Raw genomic sequence first — 18,248 nt, 5'->3', positions numbered from 1 at the left:
TTCTCAACTTTCCCATTGGAGATCTTCTCTCGGAGGAATTCTACCTCGAGGTCACCTCTCTGTGCCTCTAACACTCTAGTCACAAGTGTAGGCTGCGCAACAACAGAAAACAAGGCCGCAGCCTCAACAGATTCGCCCAGTAGCAAATCAAACTCGCCAAGTGCTCCCAACATCTCCCATTCCCGGATGGCTATACAAGCTACATCACTAATGGATTTCCTACTAAGGGCATCAGCCACAACATTGGCCTTTCCCGGATGATAGTGCAACTCAAAATCATAATCCTCGATGAACTCCATCCACCTCCTCTGCCTCAAATTCAAGTCTCTCTGTGTAAACAGATACTTCAAACTCTTGTGGTCCGAGAACACCTCGAACTTCTCACCATAAAGGTAGTGCCTCCATATTTTCAAGGCAAAGATCACAGCCACTAACTCTAGGTCGTGTGTAGGGTAATTCTTCTCGTGTATTTTCAACTGACGTGAGCCATAAGCTACCACTTTCCCTTCTTGCATCAACACACAACCCAAACCCTCTCGCGAAGCATCGCAATAAACCGCATAACCCAACCCTCTCTCCGGAATAATCAACACCGGAGCGGTGGTCAATCTAACTTTCAGCTCTTGGAACGACTTTTCACACGTCTCACTCCACACAAACGTGACTCCCTTCCGAGTCAGTCTAGTCAACGGTGACGCTAACTTGGAGAAATCTTTCACAAACCGACGGTAATACCCAGCTAATCCCAGAAAACTGCAGATCTCAAACACACTCTTAGGCTATGCCCAATCTTGCACTGCCTCAACCTTGGATGCATCAACAGACACCCATTCCCCGGATACCACGTGGCCGAAGAATTTGACTTCCCTCAGCCAGAATTCACACTTCCCAAACTTGGCATACAGCCTATGGGCTCTAAGCAACTCAAGCACCACTCTCAAGTATTCCTCGTGCTCCTCCTCTGAAGGCGAGTAGATAAGGATGTCGTCCACGAAGACGACCACAAATCGGTCTAAGAACTCCCAGAAAATCCGGTTCATCAAGTCCATAAAGACTGCCGGTGCATTGGTAAGCCCAAATGGCATCACCAGAAACTCATAATGGCCATACCGCGTACGGAATGCCGTTTCCGGAATATCTTCTTCCCTGACCCTCAACTGGTGGTAACCCGATCTCAAGTCTATCTTAGAGAAACAACGGGAACCCTTCAACTGGTCAAACAAGTCATCTATACGGAGCATAGGATACTTATTCTTAACCGTAGCCCGATTCAACTTCCGGTAGTCTATACACAATCTCAAGGCACCATCTTTCTTTTTAACAAAGAGGGCCGGCGCTCCCCACGGTGAAACACTAGGGCGAACAAAACCCTTATCTAGCAATTCCTGGAGCTGAACTTTCAACTCAACCAACTCTGCTGGAGCAAAACGGTAAGGTGCCATAGAAATCGGCGCCGTGCCAGGCACTAAATCAATAGAGAACTCTATCTCTCGGTGAGGTGGCAAACTAACAAGATCTTCGGGAAAGACATCCGAATACTCACAAACCACCCTCGGCAACACAAGCTGGGTCTTACCACCCTCACCACTCTCAAAGCTGGCAAGTAGACTACTAAGCTCACTTCGCCCTCGCGAATCATACCCCGGTGGCAACACACAACCAACCCGGTCTCCCAAGAAATGGAACCACTCCCCGCTCAAGGTACATAACGTGACCCTCTGGCGGTAGCAATCGATAGCAGCCCGGTATGACGATAGCCAGTCCATACCCAAAATAACATCAAAGCCCTTCATGGGCATGACAACAAACGGAAAAGGAAGCCTATAGTCGGCGACCTCTATATCACAGCCTCTAACACCCTGTTTCAGGATCAACTCACCACCAAGAGGTGACACCACACAAATAGGAGATGCTAACTGTGCTAACTCCAATTCCAAAACAGATGCAAATGCAGCAGATACAAAAGAATGAGATGCACCCATGTCTACCAACACATTAGCAACCGAGTTGCAAAACAGAAAAGTACCTCTCACTACCGATGGAGCCGGTACCAAATCCTGCGCGGTAACAGCATACACGCGCCCCGTATGCCCCTGGTCTACCTGCTCACCTCTCGGAGCAAAAGATTGCTGTACAGACCGGGATGACGAAGCTCCCGGATTGGCCCTCGAGGCCTGCACAGACTGAGCTGGCTGAAAACCCTGCGTCTGCCTGGAACCAGACGCTCCCGAAGTGGCACTTAACTGTGGGAAAACCTCTTCAGGTGCCCAGGCTGTCCACACTGATAACAAGACAAGGGCTGCCCCCTGCCCAAACTCTGACTCTGCTGTCTAGCTGAAGAAGAAGCAGCTCTCTGACCTCCACCCTTCAGCGGGCAAACAGAAACCTTGTGACCCAATTGGCCACACTTGTAACAGGTGAAATCCCCCTGACCACCTCTCCCGGAGCCTGCACTCGGCACTGGGAAGGTCGATCTAGCAACACCACCCTACGACTGCTGAGGGTTAGAACCCCTCTGCCTCCTGCCATCACCCTGGCCATCCTGGCTCCTCTTGGATCCTCTCTGCCCCTCATCCTCCTCCTGCATCATAATTTCCATATGAGCTGCAACATCTACCAGGTGTCTATACTCTCGGATGTAAGACCCACCAACTCTCAGCTTGAGGCCCCGCCTCAACTTCCGCTCAAACTCATAGCAACGGCGTTCTTCGGACGCCACCAGTTCATGTGCAAACTTGGACAGACTGGTAAAAGTAGCCTCAAACTCGGCCACTGACAAGCCCTGCTGATTAAGTCGGCTAAACTAGTCCCTCAGCTTCTCCCTAGCTGTCGCAGACAAAAACCTCTCCTGAAAAGCATTTACAAACGCCTCCCAAGTACCACCAACACGAGCCTTCTCGTACTTCCACCATTGACCCGCATCTCCCTTCAGTTGGAAGGATGCCAAGGTCACTTTCAGTGCTCCGTCCTCGATGCCAAGCATCTCGAACGTCTTACTCATTTGCTCTAGCCACTCATCAGCCTTCAGTGGCTCCTTCGGATCCCCGATAAACTCATCCGGATTAGACCGGAAAAACTCCCTCTTCAAGAAGGAAGGCCCTGCCTCGGCTGCCTGATTCCCAGCTCTAAGAATACCCAAAGCTCCTGCTATCTCTCTGGCCAAGGCACCCATAGCCTGCTGACCTGCTGGCTCAGCCACATTGGCCTGGCCAACTCCCTCCTGCACTACCGGAATCTCACCCGGTAACGGTACTTCCTGCCTCGCAGGTCTACCACGCCTAGCACCTCTTCCTCGTCCTGACATCCTGATAAAGGTAAAACAGGACGTTAGCACATTCACAAATGTGCCAAAACTAAACACTCACGTCCTAATGCATGGACAACTGTAATTCACTCCACATAAGCACATAAACACATAAGCACTTACGAATTTTCATTTCCGGATAATGACAGTCCCGAGGCGTTACTAGAGTTCTGGTTAGAAACAGCATTGATCAAGTGCTTTTCCAACAAGACTCCCAGAAACCCAAGGATCCAATCAACATCCTAGAAATTAAATCCCATACCCACATAGTCACATAAGCATGTTATCAATTAAGCATATAGCATATGATACTGCATCTAAGTCTCTATCAAGCGAGACAAACCCATTGTGATCCTGATCACTTCCCACGTACCCAAAGTATTCGAACTCGGTACGCTCTGATACCAAGTTGTAACGTCCTCAAAATAAAAACATTAAACCCATCAAATAAGACATGCATTGACATATTAAAATAACCACATTCTTTTATACATCAGAGTTTCATACAAAGGTATTACATGTTAACAACAAAAGCAAAATGCCTTACAGGCTTACAGCTTTCCAAGTTAACACTTGGTTACAACAAAATAGTTCTAACTCGTTTACACATAAAGCCCTTGGCTTGAAATTACATGTAATACATCAAAAAGATAACGACAAAAGTATGTCCGCCTCTAGCCTCCCAAGCTATGTCCTTGGAGGTGGCATGCTACCTGTACCTGAAAATGATATTCCCATATAGGGTGAGCCACAGCCCAGTAGAAATACACTAAACCAACCATGAACAATGACTAAAAGATTAGCAATTGATAGATGGCCAACACTGATACATTCACATAAATCACATATTTATGTCATACGACTAATGAGTCCAAGTTACTTTTCATTTTCCCTTTTTCAACGGATAGGCATATAAGCACTAGCCACATTCTCAACAGATATGTATAACAACAATATCCACATTCTCAGATAAGCAAATAAGCTATATCCACATTCTACAACAGATATGTATAACAACAATATCCACAGATAAGCATATAAGCTATATCCACACTTCACAAAGATAAGCATATGAGCTCTATCTTCACTTTACTAGACAAGCATATGAGCTGTATCTACGGAGTTCATCTCCTATCTTCTCCCAACACTATCTGGTTTAGAGGTACATCCCCCATCTTCCCCTAAACCGCGGAGTACATCCCCCATCTCCTCCTCTACGCATAACGTATACAAACACATTGGTTCTATATACAATCACTCAATACATGTAGTTAATGTATTCTATCAATCGTCAGATTTCATGACACATTCCATTGATTAGTTTTCGTTTGCCTAATCATCATGCATTGTCTACAACAATCACGACTATCCTCCACCGATAGCCCAAAGCAGTTATTTCTAAACAGAAAATAAATGCACAAATGGATATTCAATCAACATTTCATTTCCTCATTTCTCACAATTAATTATCCCAATTAATCAAACAATGTAATTAGGTCATTTTCCATAATTAACATTACAACCCTTAGGTCCCATTTTCATCAATGATTCAACATTTATTCCATTACTCTATGCCAAACATGCATCTAGGTTTATTATGAATAAAACCTCAACTTTTGTAAAATAGCACAAAAGCCCCAAACTTTCACCAAATTACCAAACCAACCCCAACATCTCAAAATACCAAAATTTAAAGACAAAATCCATAGAGAGGAGTAGGATATCCCTACCTCAAATTCGGAGCCTCAAAGGAGAAGATGACAAAACCCAACGTGCTCCAAAACTCGAAATTTTCAGATTAAAATATAGCCCTCGACGATCAACAACCTTTTTGTAAAGGCCAAAGGTGAGCAAATCACTCCTATTAGATCAAAACCTAGAGAGAAGGTAGAGTTCTAGAGTGAGAGGCTCAACAATGGTGTTTTTGGAGAAGTAGGAGAGAGAAGAGGAAGTGAAAAAGTGACTTGAAAAGTCAAAACACGGAACTAAAACCCAGTCGGCCCGCTCGAGCGTAAAACACTCCGCTCGAGTGTAACTCACAGACTCCCGCTCGAGCGCCAACAATCCCGCTCGTGCGGCGAATACACACTCCAGAACTTCTGCAGAACCAGGTCTCTGCTCGAGCTCCCAACTCCCCGCTCGAGCGGCACTCACGTAACCCCGCTCGAGTGGCCAATACCACGCTCGAGCGTCCAACACTGCACAGAAAAAAAACTGGATGGGTGCAATCCCCGCTCGAGCGCCAACACCCCTGCTCGAGCGGACAGGTCAAAATCTGGGCAACTAGTTTTGGTTTCTAAACTCAACCAACCTGTAACAAACCTGCCCAACACATCCTATAACTCAAATACAAAGTAAAAAGGATGCAAACAAGATAATAAACAACTACCCTCAACCACGGACACATGTCCGGATCACTGTACAACAAGGGTAAACCCGGGATCGCTATAGAACACAATCTATAAACTCACCTGCAACAATCTGTGCAACTCTGGCAACAATTCTTCACATACCCATCAATTATTTTCTAATTATTTTCGGTCGAGATCTGCCGCGGAGCTTTAGGCAGCGACGGCCACCGCAGACTCCTTGTCCTGCACCATCTCCACCATTCCTCTAGCCTTCGAAGAGTAGCAAAGCACGAAGCACGGAAAATTGTGAATGCTCGATCGAAGATGCAATGAGCAAGAGATAAAGCTAAGCTTGGAAGACGAGGAGACTAAAGATGATGAAGAAACCCTAGTTATGGTGAAGAAGACGTATCTGTGAGGCGAGAAAGAGAGGATCAACATAGTCTGTGTAGAGAGAGATAGAGAAAGAAAGTGTTGTAGGGAGAGAGAGAGGCGTGGGGAAAGAGCAACTCTTTGGTATGTCAAATGTCTCTGTGATATATGAGTGTTGGGTTGAGGGACCATAGACAACACAAAATAATATTGTAGATCTCTTGCATTACTAAAAATGAGACAAGAACTTTAGACTAATTTTTCCAAGTGTGTATACCAAAATTTCTCTTTATTTACATAATATATATTTTTCACTATAAAAATAAATAGTAAACAAGTACATTTTATGCCTATCTTAAAATAATAATAATAAAAAAAAGTACATTGTATTTTATTTTACTAACAAAAAGAACTCTGCTGAACTTTCAAAGACCAAGATCCCCTCTTCCTCTTGTATAACATAACAATAAACTTGATCTTCACATCAAAAAGCAGAAAACAAAAACCAGAGAGAGAGAGAGAGAGAGATGGGGGTTTTGATTAAGCTAATAGATATAGTTCTATTATTCTTCTTCTTGGTGGTGATTTTAGCGGCTCCAGCTTTCGATGCACAAGTGTGCTTTCCTTCTAAGTTCTTCCCAAACTTCCTCGTTGACCTCAATCTCTGGTTCACAAGCGAGTACGGTGATTACTTGCTCATTGAAAAGCCTTCTTTCTTTGTTGGGCTTATGTGGCTTGAGCTTCTCTTCCAGTGGCCACTTGCCATTGTAAATCTCTATGCTATTCTTGTGGGAGGGAAGCCCTGGTTCAATTCTACTTGCCTAGTCTATGAAGTCTCTGTTTTTACTGGAATGGTATTTTCCTTTTTCCTTTTTCTTTTCATTTCTTGCTTGGTTCTCGGGAAAAATTTGTATAATTTATTGGATTGCAATTCAAGAGGTGGATTTCACTTGGCATAGTATGAAGGATAGCATTTGACTCCAAAAAAAATAAAAAATTAATTCACAAATTTCACAAAATTGAATTGGTAAAGAAGATGTTATGCATGGATTTTATAAAAAATGAAAGAGAGATTAAAATATGTTTAGATTTTTTCACTTTATGATCTTATTTTGTTCTTTATAAATTATGATCCAAACATTGGACCAAGTACACATGACACATGATTTAAATTGACCTGGTTTGGTGATTATTAGGTCCAAATTTGTCTCTATTTTATTGGTGCAGGGCTTAAATACATCAATTTGGTGGTATCCTAGAATGAAATACAATAATTTCAAATCTTATACTATTACTAGGCTAAAAAATAAGGATATGGTCCAATAAATCTAAATTCACAATCTAATCTAAATTAAAGGGGCATTATAGATTATGTAAGTTCAATTAAATAATTTTGCTTCTAAAAGTACCAGAAGAGTAAGATTTTACTGGTTTGTTCTTGTTGTTGGTTTAGCTTTATTTGATATGATAACTTGAGATTTTATTTAATGTTTTTTAATTTTTGTAATGATTTCTTTATGTCTTGATCATGAAAGTAAATTTAGTTTATAATTTCAGTGATTATATATGCAAGTGGAATATAGGCAAGACTTTTAAGTAGAAACCACTATTTCCCTAGCTGTTTCAGTTATGAAGATGTGAAAATGCATTTATCTCTATTAAATTCCAATGACTTGCATGTAATAATTGGCAAAGTCAGATTTATGGCTAGCCATTTCTTTGAATTTTAAGTTCAAATGTATATACTATATGATTTATATTATTTTACGGTGGCTTTGAACAAGGAACAAAGATATCATAATCTTGCATTTCAGAAAGTCCAAACTCCTACCAATAAGTGCTTTGTGGTTATGGTTTTGCATAAATTTAAAAAACGGATAAGCCACTAATGCAGCTCAGTTTTGGTTATTAAGGATTACTGTTCTGATTCCTGATGTATTCAGTTACAATCAAATCTTGCTTAAGGTTGAATTTTTTTTTTTTTTTACAAATTATAGGACATGGATGAATGTAATAATGATTAATAAAGTAGATTTAGCAAACATTATAGTCCGAAATTGGTATTTGAATCTTTTTTGATTTTATTCATGCTTCAGGTTGTTGTATTAGCGGAGCTGATATTGTCTTCCAGAATCACGAATGTGTTGATGATGATGTACTTACCTTTCCTTGGTTTTGCAATCTTAGCTATTTTGCGCGGCTTGTTACCATGCTCTCGCCAGACTAAAATGAACGCCAGAGTCCCTGCATTGGGTAGGAAAAAGAGGGCTTGAGATGCAACACGCAACCAAGATTTGGTACAATTGCCTTGCATTTGCAGAACTGCTCATGCCAATTTCGATGTCATGCAATGCTAGCTTGAAATTCTTAATAATTTTGTGATGAATAAGCTTTTCTTGTTCTATGTTGTTATGCAAATACCAAAATATTGGAAGTTGATTTTTTGAGGTGTGTTAGAAGTTTGTAGTATCATTTCTTCAGTAGACAGTGGCATATCACAACGTGGTCTCACTTGATACAAAATATTTCATAAATGATTTGTAAAGCTGTTTTGGATATATAGGTTGAAGTAGAGTGACTTATATATTGTTTAATATATTATATAATATATAATAATATAGTAAAATATTAAATATATTATTTTCGGGTTGAGCAGGGCTACACATTTGAATACATTCGGCCCATTTATTAAATGGGCATAAAATATTGGTTCACACTAGCCTTACGGGCCAAACTAGCCTTTTTAAGTCCTAAAAAAATAAGGTTGGGTTGGGCGGGTTGGGCAAGCCAATAGGTCAATGCCCACTCCTATCTATGATAGTGTCTTTTTTTTTTTTTTTTTTCAAACTATTTTAGAGTCAACCTAGTAAAAAAAATATATAAGAAAAATTGTTGATAAATCCATTGATGGGCTAAGTCTAAGAATTTGTATGTTTGTTGGTGATAAGGACACATTTATTAAATTATATTGGTGAGGACAAGGCGCATGGCCAATTAAGTCATAGATTTGCCAGAAGGGTGTGCATAGTTTTCAAATCAGTTGTTTAGAATGTGAGATTCACTGTTTGTGAATTTCATGTGATCAGAACTCTTCTTTAATTCATGGTTTGTGTTCTTGAGAGAAGTCTGCAAACAAAATAGTGCAAACATCAATATATCAGGTGGCTCTATTTTTCCAAAAGGCATCTGATTTTTAAGTCAGATGCCTAAACACTGGTGGGAAATTTTTTATTGTTTATTTGTAAGAAATCTAATTAAAAAATATTTGTTAAAAGACAACAAGAATACACTACACTACTAGAAAAAGGGGTATATGACACGGAACTTTTTGTGATGGTTAGTATTCCGTCGCTAATAGTCACTTATTGCGATGGTAATTTCTATCTCAAAAAGAAGGAAGCATATGTTCAATGGTTTTTGCGACAGAAAACCTATCGCTGTCGCAAAAGGCTCATTTTTTAAGACGATTCTTTCCACCTGACGTGAATATATATATATGTTTTGTGATGGGCAGCATTGTGCCGTTGCTAATAACCACAAAACATCCAAAAGTCCCAAATTTGTCAAACGCTTAGCACCCTGATACTTTTGTTTTTCCCTCTCTCGCTTTCCATCTTCCATCTTCTAGCTCTCTCTCTCTCTCTCCATCTTTCATCTACGAGTTCACTCTCACCGGCATCAGTTTATTGATCTACCTTCACCAAGCCAACATCACTGCCCACTCTCTCTCGATCTCGCCCTCGATCTCGGTCAGTACATGGATATCACCTCTCGCAGCTCCAACAACACCAGCGTGGGAAGAGTTCTAGGTAACCCTCCTCTCCTCTCATTTTCTTTCCTCTCACACTCGCTCGCACAGACCTTTACAATCTCTCTCTCTCGTTCTCTCTCTCGCGTGTTACCCTTACAAACTGTTTGTAGCAGCAACAGTGGCAACTTCCAACCGATTCTCTTTCCAACATCCAGGTATATCTCTCCTCTGTTGTCCTCTCCTCTTTTTCTCTTCTTTTTCCTTCATTGGAATCAAACCCTCTTCATTGGATTTAACTAAATAAAAATAAATAAACCAACGCTAAACACTAGTTTTAATCCAACGCATTATGCAACAATTTCACAATTAAATCTCGTGTTGAATTGGAGAAAAGTGATACTTCATTTTTGTCTATGCAAGTATGAGTGTGGGGTTTGGAACCCTAGAAAGCGGTGCAAAGATTAGAGATTGAGAGAGAGAGGAGAGAGGGTGTGAAGGGTTGATTGGTTGATTCAAAGTGCTGTGAATGTGTTTGATGAATGTGCGTGCTCTTCACCTGTCTATTTCTATTTTTTTGATGAATGTGTGTGCTTTTCATTTATACATACAAGCAAAACTGCAATATTTTCAATGCAAAAGATGGAAAATGTTTTGAGGGGTGAGAGAATTTAAGTGGGTTTTGGAAGAATGGGAAGTTGAGAGTAAAAACTGTGGAGATGATGATGAGGTTTGAGAGACATGTGAAGATGGGATATGGGTTGGAGGTTAGAGAAGAGAGAGAGAGAGAGTAGTTTGGGTATGTGTATTGGGTTATATGGTCTGAGGGCTTTGAACATAGTCATGTGTTTTAGGGGTTTGGGATTGTGAAGGTCTAGTTGGGAGTTGAATGAGAAAGTGTTGATTGATGAAGAAGAAGCCATTTGAGTAGCCAACAGGTCAAATGGTTGCAGCTGAGTACAGGGTACGTGTCTAATTGAGAAACTCACATCATCATCTGTTTTTTACTTTTGCCTATTGTCTAAGCCAAGTCATCATCTGTCAAAGGAACTCATATCATCATCTATTTTTTACTTTTGGCTATTGTCTAAGCCGTTCATGTTTTACTATGTTAAAATTTAAAAGTTTTGGTGACCTGTTTGGAAGTCCTTTGCATTGATTTATTTTTATTTAATCCGTCTTCACTCTTTCACAAATTTGTGAAGGGGCACCCCTCCCTTGGGCTAAGTAGGGAAAGTGGCACCCATTCGAACCTTGAATCATCTGTCAGTATATGCCTAGGTTCCAGCCTTTTATTTATTTATTTATTTTTCTCTTAATTTAAAAAAAAAAGAAAAAAAATGAAATATCCATTTATCTTGGCAACTACATGGAGGATTATGGGTTTTCCACCATTAAGCATTAATTTGTTGTTTAACCCTTGGCTGCTAAGAAATACTGATTACCCATGATCGCATTTGACCAGTTCTTTATTAGAGCTTATCTAAAATGTGTTATGGTCAATATTACATTTTTGCTGAGTTTAGGGTAACATTCAAACCCTGAGTGCTACTGATCTTGACAGCTATCATGCTCATGTATGGCTTCTTTCTCCTCCTTGTCAGTCTTATACTCGGCAAGGTAAAATTATTCTCTTCTTTGCTTGTTAATTTCATTTTGATTGGCAAAGTGTTCTCAAACTGTTATTATTTAGGTCTTCAAAAGGGCTCAGCTGATGCTTGGGCATCTTTTTTTCTCAAAATTCTTGAACTTATACCAAAAACTTCTCAGCCTCCTCTCTCATGATATTTGTGGAGAATGTTGTACGGTTTGAGGTTTGTATAGAAAACTTTTATCTCAATAAATAAATTCAGTTCCCTTTACATATATATTATTAACACTTCTTTTTTGTTTCTTGCTCTCTTGCTTTATCTTCTCTCTCTCTCTCTCTCTCTCTCTCTCTATCTATCTATCTATCTATCTATCTATCTCTCTTTGATTAATAACCAAACTTTATTGAGACAGCATCATTCTTTTTCTCTCCCTTTTTTCATGTGTATATGTTGCAAACATCTGATACGCATAGAATAATGATTGAGATATTGGCAAAAGCTGATTTTGTTACACAGGGGTTCATTCTTAGCCCATTGCAATTTGGTGTGCCCTATTCTAGGCCACGTTACTTCTGTCTGGTAGCTTCTCTTTCTCTCTCTCTCTCTCTCTCTCTCTCTCTCTCTTTCTCTCTCTCTATATATATATACATATATACATGTCTGTGTGTCTATTTATATGTAGGTAGGTATGGGTTTGTTTGTTTGTGATCCTTTGAATGGTTTGTAGATGGAGTCTGTTAATTTATTTGATGTTAAATTTTATAGTCCCTAGTTATATGATTGTCCTTTTTAAGTGATTAGTGGCTATTCCCTTGTAAGATGTAGAAAAGGCATAGAAGAGTTGCTTCCAAGCCCCAGCCCTTGATTTGGAACAATTATTTGAGGGGGGGGGGGGGAGGGGGCATTCCAGAAATTGCATAGTTGTTTTTTAGTCAATTATTCTTTAAGAAAGTTTGCTATTGGTTGTCAGTTTATACGTGTGAAATATGTTTAAAGAGTTGAGAGTATTTTGGTATATTTTCAAACTTGCTGGACATGGGTTGTTTTTGGTTGCCCATGGCTAGTAGTTGGGTAATGTTATTAGGTTTCTATTTATAGATTTTAGTTGGTCCAGAAGGGCTTTAAAATTGAAGTAAGTTTCTCATTTTGGAGTTACAGTTTTGGTTAAAAAAAAATAGTGGTAAAGCCTTCTATGATTAGGCAATATTTCAATTTTAACAAAGAACAAGGTAAAGATCATTTTCACTAGCTTTAAAGCTTTCCATGATTGTGTGATGCAATTCTAACAATAAGTTTGACAGAAAGATGGGGAAATGTGATGGGTATCCTAGGACTATTGAGTTAAGATTTTGGTATTCAAGTCTCACGACCCCCACGAGTGCAGTGCATGAGGGTCAAACTAGTCAAGATCTACCATTTTGTTCTCAAAATAGGAATATTACTGTTCCATTAATAAATAGCTGACATCAAAGAACGGCTAAAAGGAACGTTGTTTACCTAGCCATTTGGCCCACTGTTTGTATCCGCCGTTTTGTTCTTAGAATGGGAATTTTTTAACCTAATGAGACGGGCAATATTTGAATTCAGAGGGATGACTGAATAGGTCTACATTGATTATACTTTCAGATTGGGACATATGTCACCCATATAATACTAGTTGATGCTACATTCATAAGGGTATGAGTAGTGTATGGCATCAGAATTCAAAATTGTCGCAAAGTACTAGATTGAGCAATTTCAATGAAGAATATGGCCTTTTGCTTTATGAATAACAGCCAACTATTATGAACTGACCAAAATATGAGTATTGAATCAAGGGGTGCTATGATATTTATTTATAAGAAAAAAAGGACTTTTTTTCTTAGAACCACAAAATCTTTAATGAATTGAAGTGTGGGTCCTTGTAGTCGTAAGGTAAATTACACAGTTTACCATGATAGCGTTTGTAGCTGAGTCAAACTGTCAATGCTCAATCTGCTTCTATGTTATTTCACTTATATAAATACTGTATGTGGTGGGTTGTTGACCTACATCTTAGTTTTCTTTAAATGAATTGTGGTTGCTCTAAAAAATTTTTCATTCCCATCGATGCATATATACTATCACTATTCAATTTACATTGCCTGTCTTTCTGATTCATGTGTCTCTTAGTATATTCTATAGTAGTTGCTCTACATGTATTGATGTGTCTACTATTAATTTCTTATCCTAGTTGTTTTCATGACAATATCTTGCGGCTGTATTGATTGTTTAGGGGGGTTTTGTTTCCCACTAATGTACTCAATTGAAGATTGTGCTACATATAACAAGAACAGATCAAATGTCATCATTAAAAATGAAGACCAAGTCAACTGTGGGGTGTTTAAGAGAAAAAGAATGGTCTCTATGTATGCCAGAAGTCAAACATGATATCGAAGAATTTTAGTGGTTTTAGAGGGAAGTGCTAACATGATAGGAGTTGATTGAATGCTAAGAACTGCTTCCAATGGTAACAATGCGCCAATTGTAAAATATGTGTGTGTGTGTGTGTGTGTGTGTGTGCGTGTGCGTGTTTTTTTTTTCTTTTTTTTTTAAATTTAGCTTTTGAAATTGAGATTTTAAACATACTTCTTACTGAGGCTTTCAATGTCCTAATGTCTTTCCATACTGTCACCAATCTTTTTTCTTTCTTTAGTCAGATTCGCATATTGAGAGCCATTCTCTTATTTTCTTAATTTTCTCATGGATTCCGTTGGAGTCATTATTTCCTTCTATCAACTGAAGTTGGAGAGTTTTGCAGAATATGAACTTTGGTGGCCAGATGGGCCTATGTAGATTGCCAATTGGTTTGTTGATAAATTAGAACAGATAATTAGATTGAAAAATATTCAGCGCTTTATTTCTTGTTTTTGCTACTCGAACTGTTCCCCATCTTTCAAAAGTCTGACAAGGTATTCCTAGAACGTTATCATAGTTATGTGTGACAAATGATGGTTGATTGCAGGATTCTACACCACCAACCTGTGCATCAAACTTGGAGACAATTTTTTTCACCAACTTTGGAGTCAAATGAAGTTCACGGTGAACCAGAGATCAACAATGATGCAGGTATAGTTTAGAATTTTTCTGTTTTTGGTATCTTGGGAATTATTTTTTTTATCTTAAATTAGAGATTTGTTGCTAGAGCATGTGTACTTTTTGACATGAAGATGAAGTTTTTTGAGAAATTTTGTTCGAGTGTTGCTTCATTCCTCCTAAAAAAGGTGGAAATGAAAATGTTGGAAGTCACTGCTTCATGTTTCCAAAAAATGGTGTGTATGTATCTGAAGTGAATTATTTGTTTCTTTCTTTTGGTTTTGAATACAATATTGATCAGCTATCATTCCCCATAATTCAAAATTTCGTTCATTAAAAGGCACTTCAAAGAGATTGGGTTCACATATTTAAAAAAAATTACAATACCCTCGACCAGTGTGAAAATTATAAGATGGGCATAACAATGAAGCTACACATTTTGTTTTGGAAGATCACCAAAAAGCAATTACTAGACTCCCAATGCCTGCATTACATTCAAACTCATTTCGTTTGTTGCTTGCACACCAGTTTAATTCTTTATCACTTGCATTCCCAACTTATTTAGGGCTTGCTTGGTAACGTTTACGTTTTCAGTTTATATTTACAAAAATTTTATAAACAGGTTTTTGTTTATTTTTTGTTTATTTTTAGAAAAACATAAACTACAAACGCATTTGGTTTAGAAAAAATGTTTTAAAATATAAAAAAGAGTGAGAAATGGCAAGTGGTGGCGGGTGGTGACGAGTGGTGGCGAAAGAAGACGGTGGTGGAAAATGATGGCGGGTGGTGGTGGCGGAAGACGGTGGTGGAAAATGGTGGCATGTGGTGGGTGATGGTGGCAGAAGACGGTGGTGGAAAGTGGTGGCAAGTGGCGGGTGGGTGGGTGGTAGTGGTGGAAGATGGTGGAGGAAAGTGGTCGCAAGTGGCGGGTGGTGGGGGCGGAAGACGGTGGTGGAAAGTGGTGACGGGTGGGTGGATAGTGGTGGCAGGTGGGTGGTGGATGACGGGTGGTAGTGGGTGGTGGCGGGTGGGTGGTGGTGGCGGGTGGTGGTGGTGGTGGGTGGGTGGGTAACAGTGGTGGGTGGTGGGTGGTGGCGAGTGCGTGGTGGTGGCGGGTGGTGGTAGCAGATGGGTGGTGGGTAGTGGTGGCAGGTGGGTGGTGGGTGATGGTGGTGGTGGGTGGTAGGTGGTGGTGACGGGTGGGTGGTGGTGGCGGGTGGGTGGCAGGTGGGTGGTGGGTGGTGGTGGCGAGTGGGTGGTGGTGGTGGCGGGTGGTGGGTGGTGGTGGCAGGTGGGTGGTGGGTGGTGGTGGCGGGTGGATGGCAGGTAGGTGGTAGTGGTGGTGGTGGCGGGTGGGTGGCAGGTGGTTGGTGGTAGCGGGTGGTTGATGGTGGTGACAGGTGAGTGGTGAGTGGTGGTGGCGAGTAGGTGGTGGGTGGTGGTGGCAGGCGGATAGATGGTAGTGGCGGGTGGTGGGTGGTGGTAGGTGGATGGTAGGTGTGTGGTAGAAGATGATGGTGGTGGTGGCGGTGGCGGGGGGTGGGTGGTGGTGGTGGTGGCTGGTGGGCAGCTAGTGGGTGGTGGTGGCAGGTGGGTGGTGAGTGGTGGTGGCAGGTGGTGGTGGGGGTTGGGTGGTGGGTGGTGGTGGCAGAAAACGGTGGTGGAATATGGTGGCGGGTGGTGGCTAGTGTTGGGTGGTAAAAAAAAAAAAAAAAAACTGAAAACTGAAAACGGAAACACATTTTTTGAGTTTACATTTTTTGGCCAAATTTATAAACTGAGACCACTGATTTATAAATCAAAAATTTCCCAAACAAGTTTTTGTTTGAGTTTTTAAAATTTTTGTAAATATAAACTGAAAACTGAAAACGTAAGTGTTACCAAACGACACATTAATGTGTCACTTGAATGAATAATGATGAAATTTTGCTTGATCCATGAAGAGTTCTTTGTTGGAGATGAGAGTATAAATCTTTGCACATGTTTGTAAAGAATGTCAAACAACATAGATTTTTCTTATTGGATTATGTTTTTATAAAATATTTCAATCACATGTCTTGGGTTTGGAAACATAAACCATCTTCTGCATATGACAGCGCAAAGCAGAAGATTCACGTTCAGTTTTGAATTGGTCATGCCAAAAATGGATTGACATTGTCTAAATAAGCCTTACCTTCCTCTTATCTCTATGCAGGGAGTAACGAAGATCTTGATCCATCGATTTTGGGAGCTGATGACAGTGATGATAACAACAAAAGCTCTAGTGAATATCAAACTTGCATTGTCTCAAATTTCTACATTTCTGACATGATTGTTGCAGGCTTACCCATTGAAGGCAACTCAATTTATGATGACATCACAGAAGCTAGTTGCTTGATTGATTACAAATTTGATGTGCCAAGTACATTTTTTGATGTGGCTAAGGAATACATGATACAACCTTTTCTTGAGGATACCATGGAGGCAGGTGGCGATCATGATGGCAGAACATGTAAGGACACCATTATAGATTCAGATGATTTAAGCTTGTATCTTGCAATCCATCAGTTGAGATCCTGCAATGAGGAACCTGATGTGAACCCCTACTTTGGTTCAGATCAATTAGAGTGCTTTGATCCACACATGTTTATCAGAAATCTACTTGACCTACCAGATGTGGTGCCAAATTTTCACCCCACTACATTGCTAAATGAAACACAAAAAATGCAGTCCACTACCCTAGTACTGGATTTGGATGGTAAGAAAATTGAACTCCTTTGATTTGTTACTATTAATCTTGATATTATTTCATTTTATCTTATCTAGTTTATTTCTTGGTTATGTTAGTATAATATTTATGATTCACACCTATACTGAACTTTCAACTTCGGGTGTACTTGTATTTCTATGAATCATTTTAAAGAATTTTTACATAAGTTGATGCTTCCAAAGGTTGGTCACACTAGCTATCACTTGTGCTAAAACACTTGTCCACTCTACGTTGGAACATTGTGAAGATGCGGATTTTAGTTTTCCAGTCTTTTTCAACATGAAAGAGCACAGAGTCTATGTAAAACAGAGGCATTACCTTCAGATGTTCCTAGAGAGGGTTGCTGAGATGTTTGAAATTGTGGTGTTCACAGCCAGTCAAAGCATCTATGCAGAACAGCTTCTGGATATAATGGATCCAGATAGAAAACTTATCTCTCGTCGAGCATATCGTGAATCATGCATTTTTTCAGATGGAAGTTACACCGAGGACTTAACAGTTTTAGGTGTTGATCTTGCAAAAATTGCTATAATTGACAATTCTCTTTGGGCAAATTTCCTGCCCATTGACTTTTACGTATCCTTTGTAAAGAATATTTAGTTGAAAATTGTTAAGGGGTACATATAGACATATGATTTTGTAGATGTGAATGTGAATGTGAATGTGGATGTGTTTGGGTGTGGATGTATTTTATTTTAGAAAATATTAATAATTTGTACAGGGAATGAATTAATAAAATATATATTGATTTTATGAAAATAATTTTATTGCGACAATAATAAACCGTCACTAATGTAATTATCATTTCCTTATATTTTATTAGCAACGAGTTAATTTGTAGCATATATATCGTAGTTCAAATCTTTAGCGACAGTTTAAACTGTCGCAAATATGGTATTAATTTAATTTTACTTTTTTGTAACATTTTAGACCGTCGCTAATAATATTTTTCACGATGGTTTAAACTGTCGCAAATACGATATTAATTTAATTCTACTCTTTTTGCGACGTTTTAGACTGTCGCTAATAATACTTTTCGTGACGTCAAAACTATCGCCAAAAAAGTTTTGGTGACGGC

At 39.8% G+C, this 18,248-nt stretch overlaps 1 pseudogene; it reads left to right on the top strand.

The window, feature by feature from the left end:
- Window positions 1-6,554: 6,554 nt before the first annotated feature.
- Window positions 6,555-17,770, top strand: LOC114286924 (uncharacterized; annotated as a pseudogene).
- Window positions 17,771-18,248: the final 478 nt, after the last annotated feature.

This window comes from Camellia sinensis, chromosome 7 (genome assembly GCF_055761805.1).
Source record: "Camellia sinensis isolate YWXY chromosome 7, ASM5576180v1, whole genome shotgun sequence".
NCBI classification, from domain to species: domain Eukaryota; kingdom Viridiplantae; phylum Streptophyta; class Magnoliopsida; order Ericales; family Theaceae; genus Camellia; species Camellia sinensis.
The sequence above is the reverse complement of the archived record's forward strand: the minus strand, read 5'-3'. Positions and strand labels throughout refer to the sequence as shown.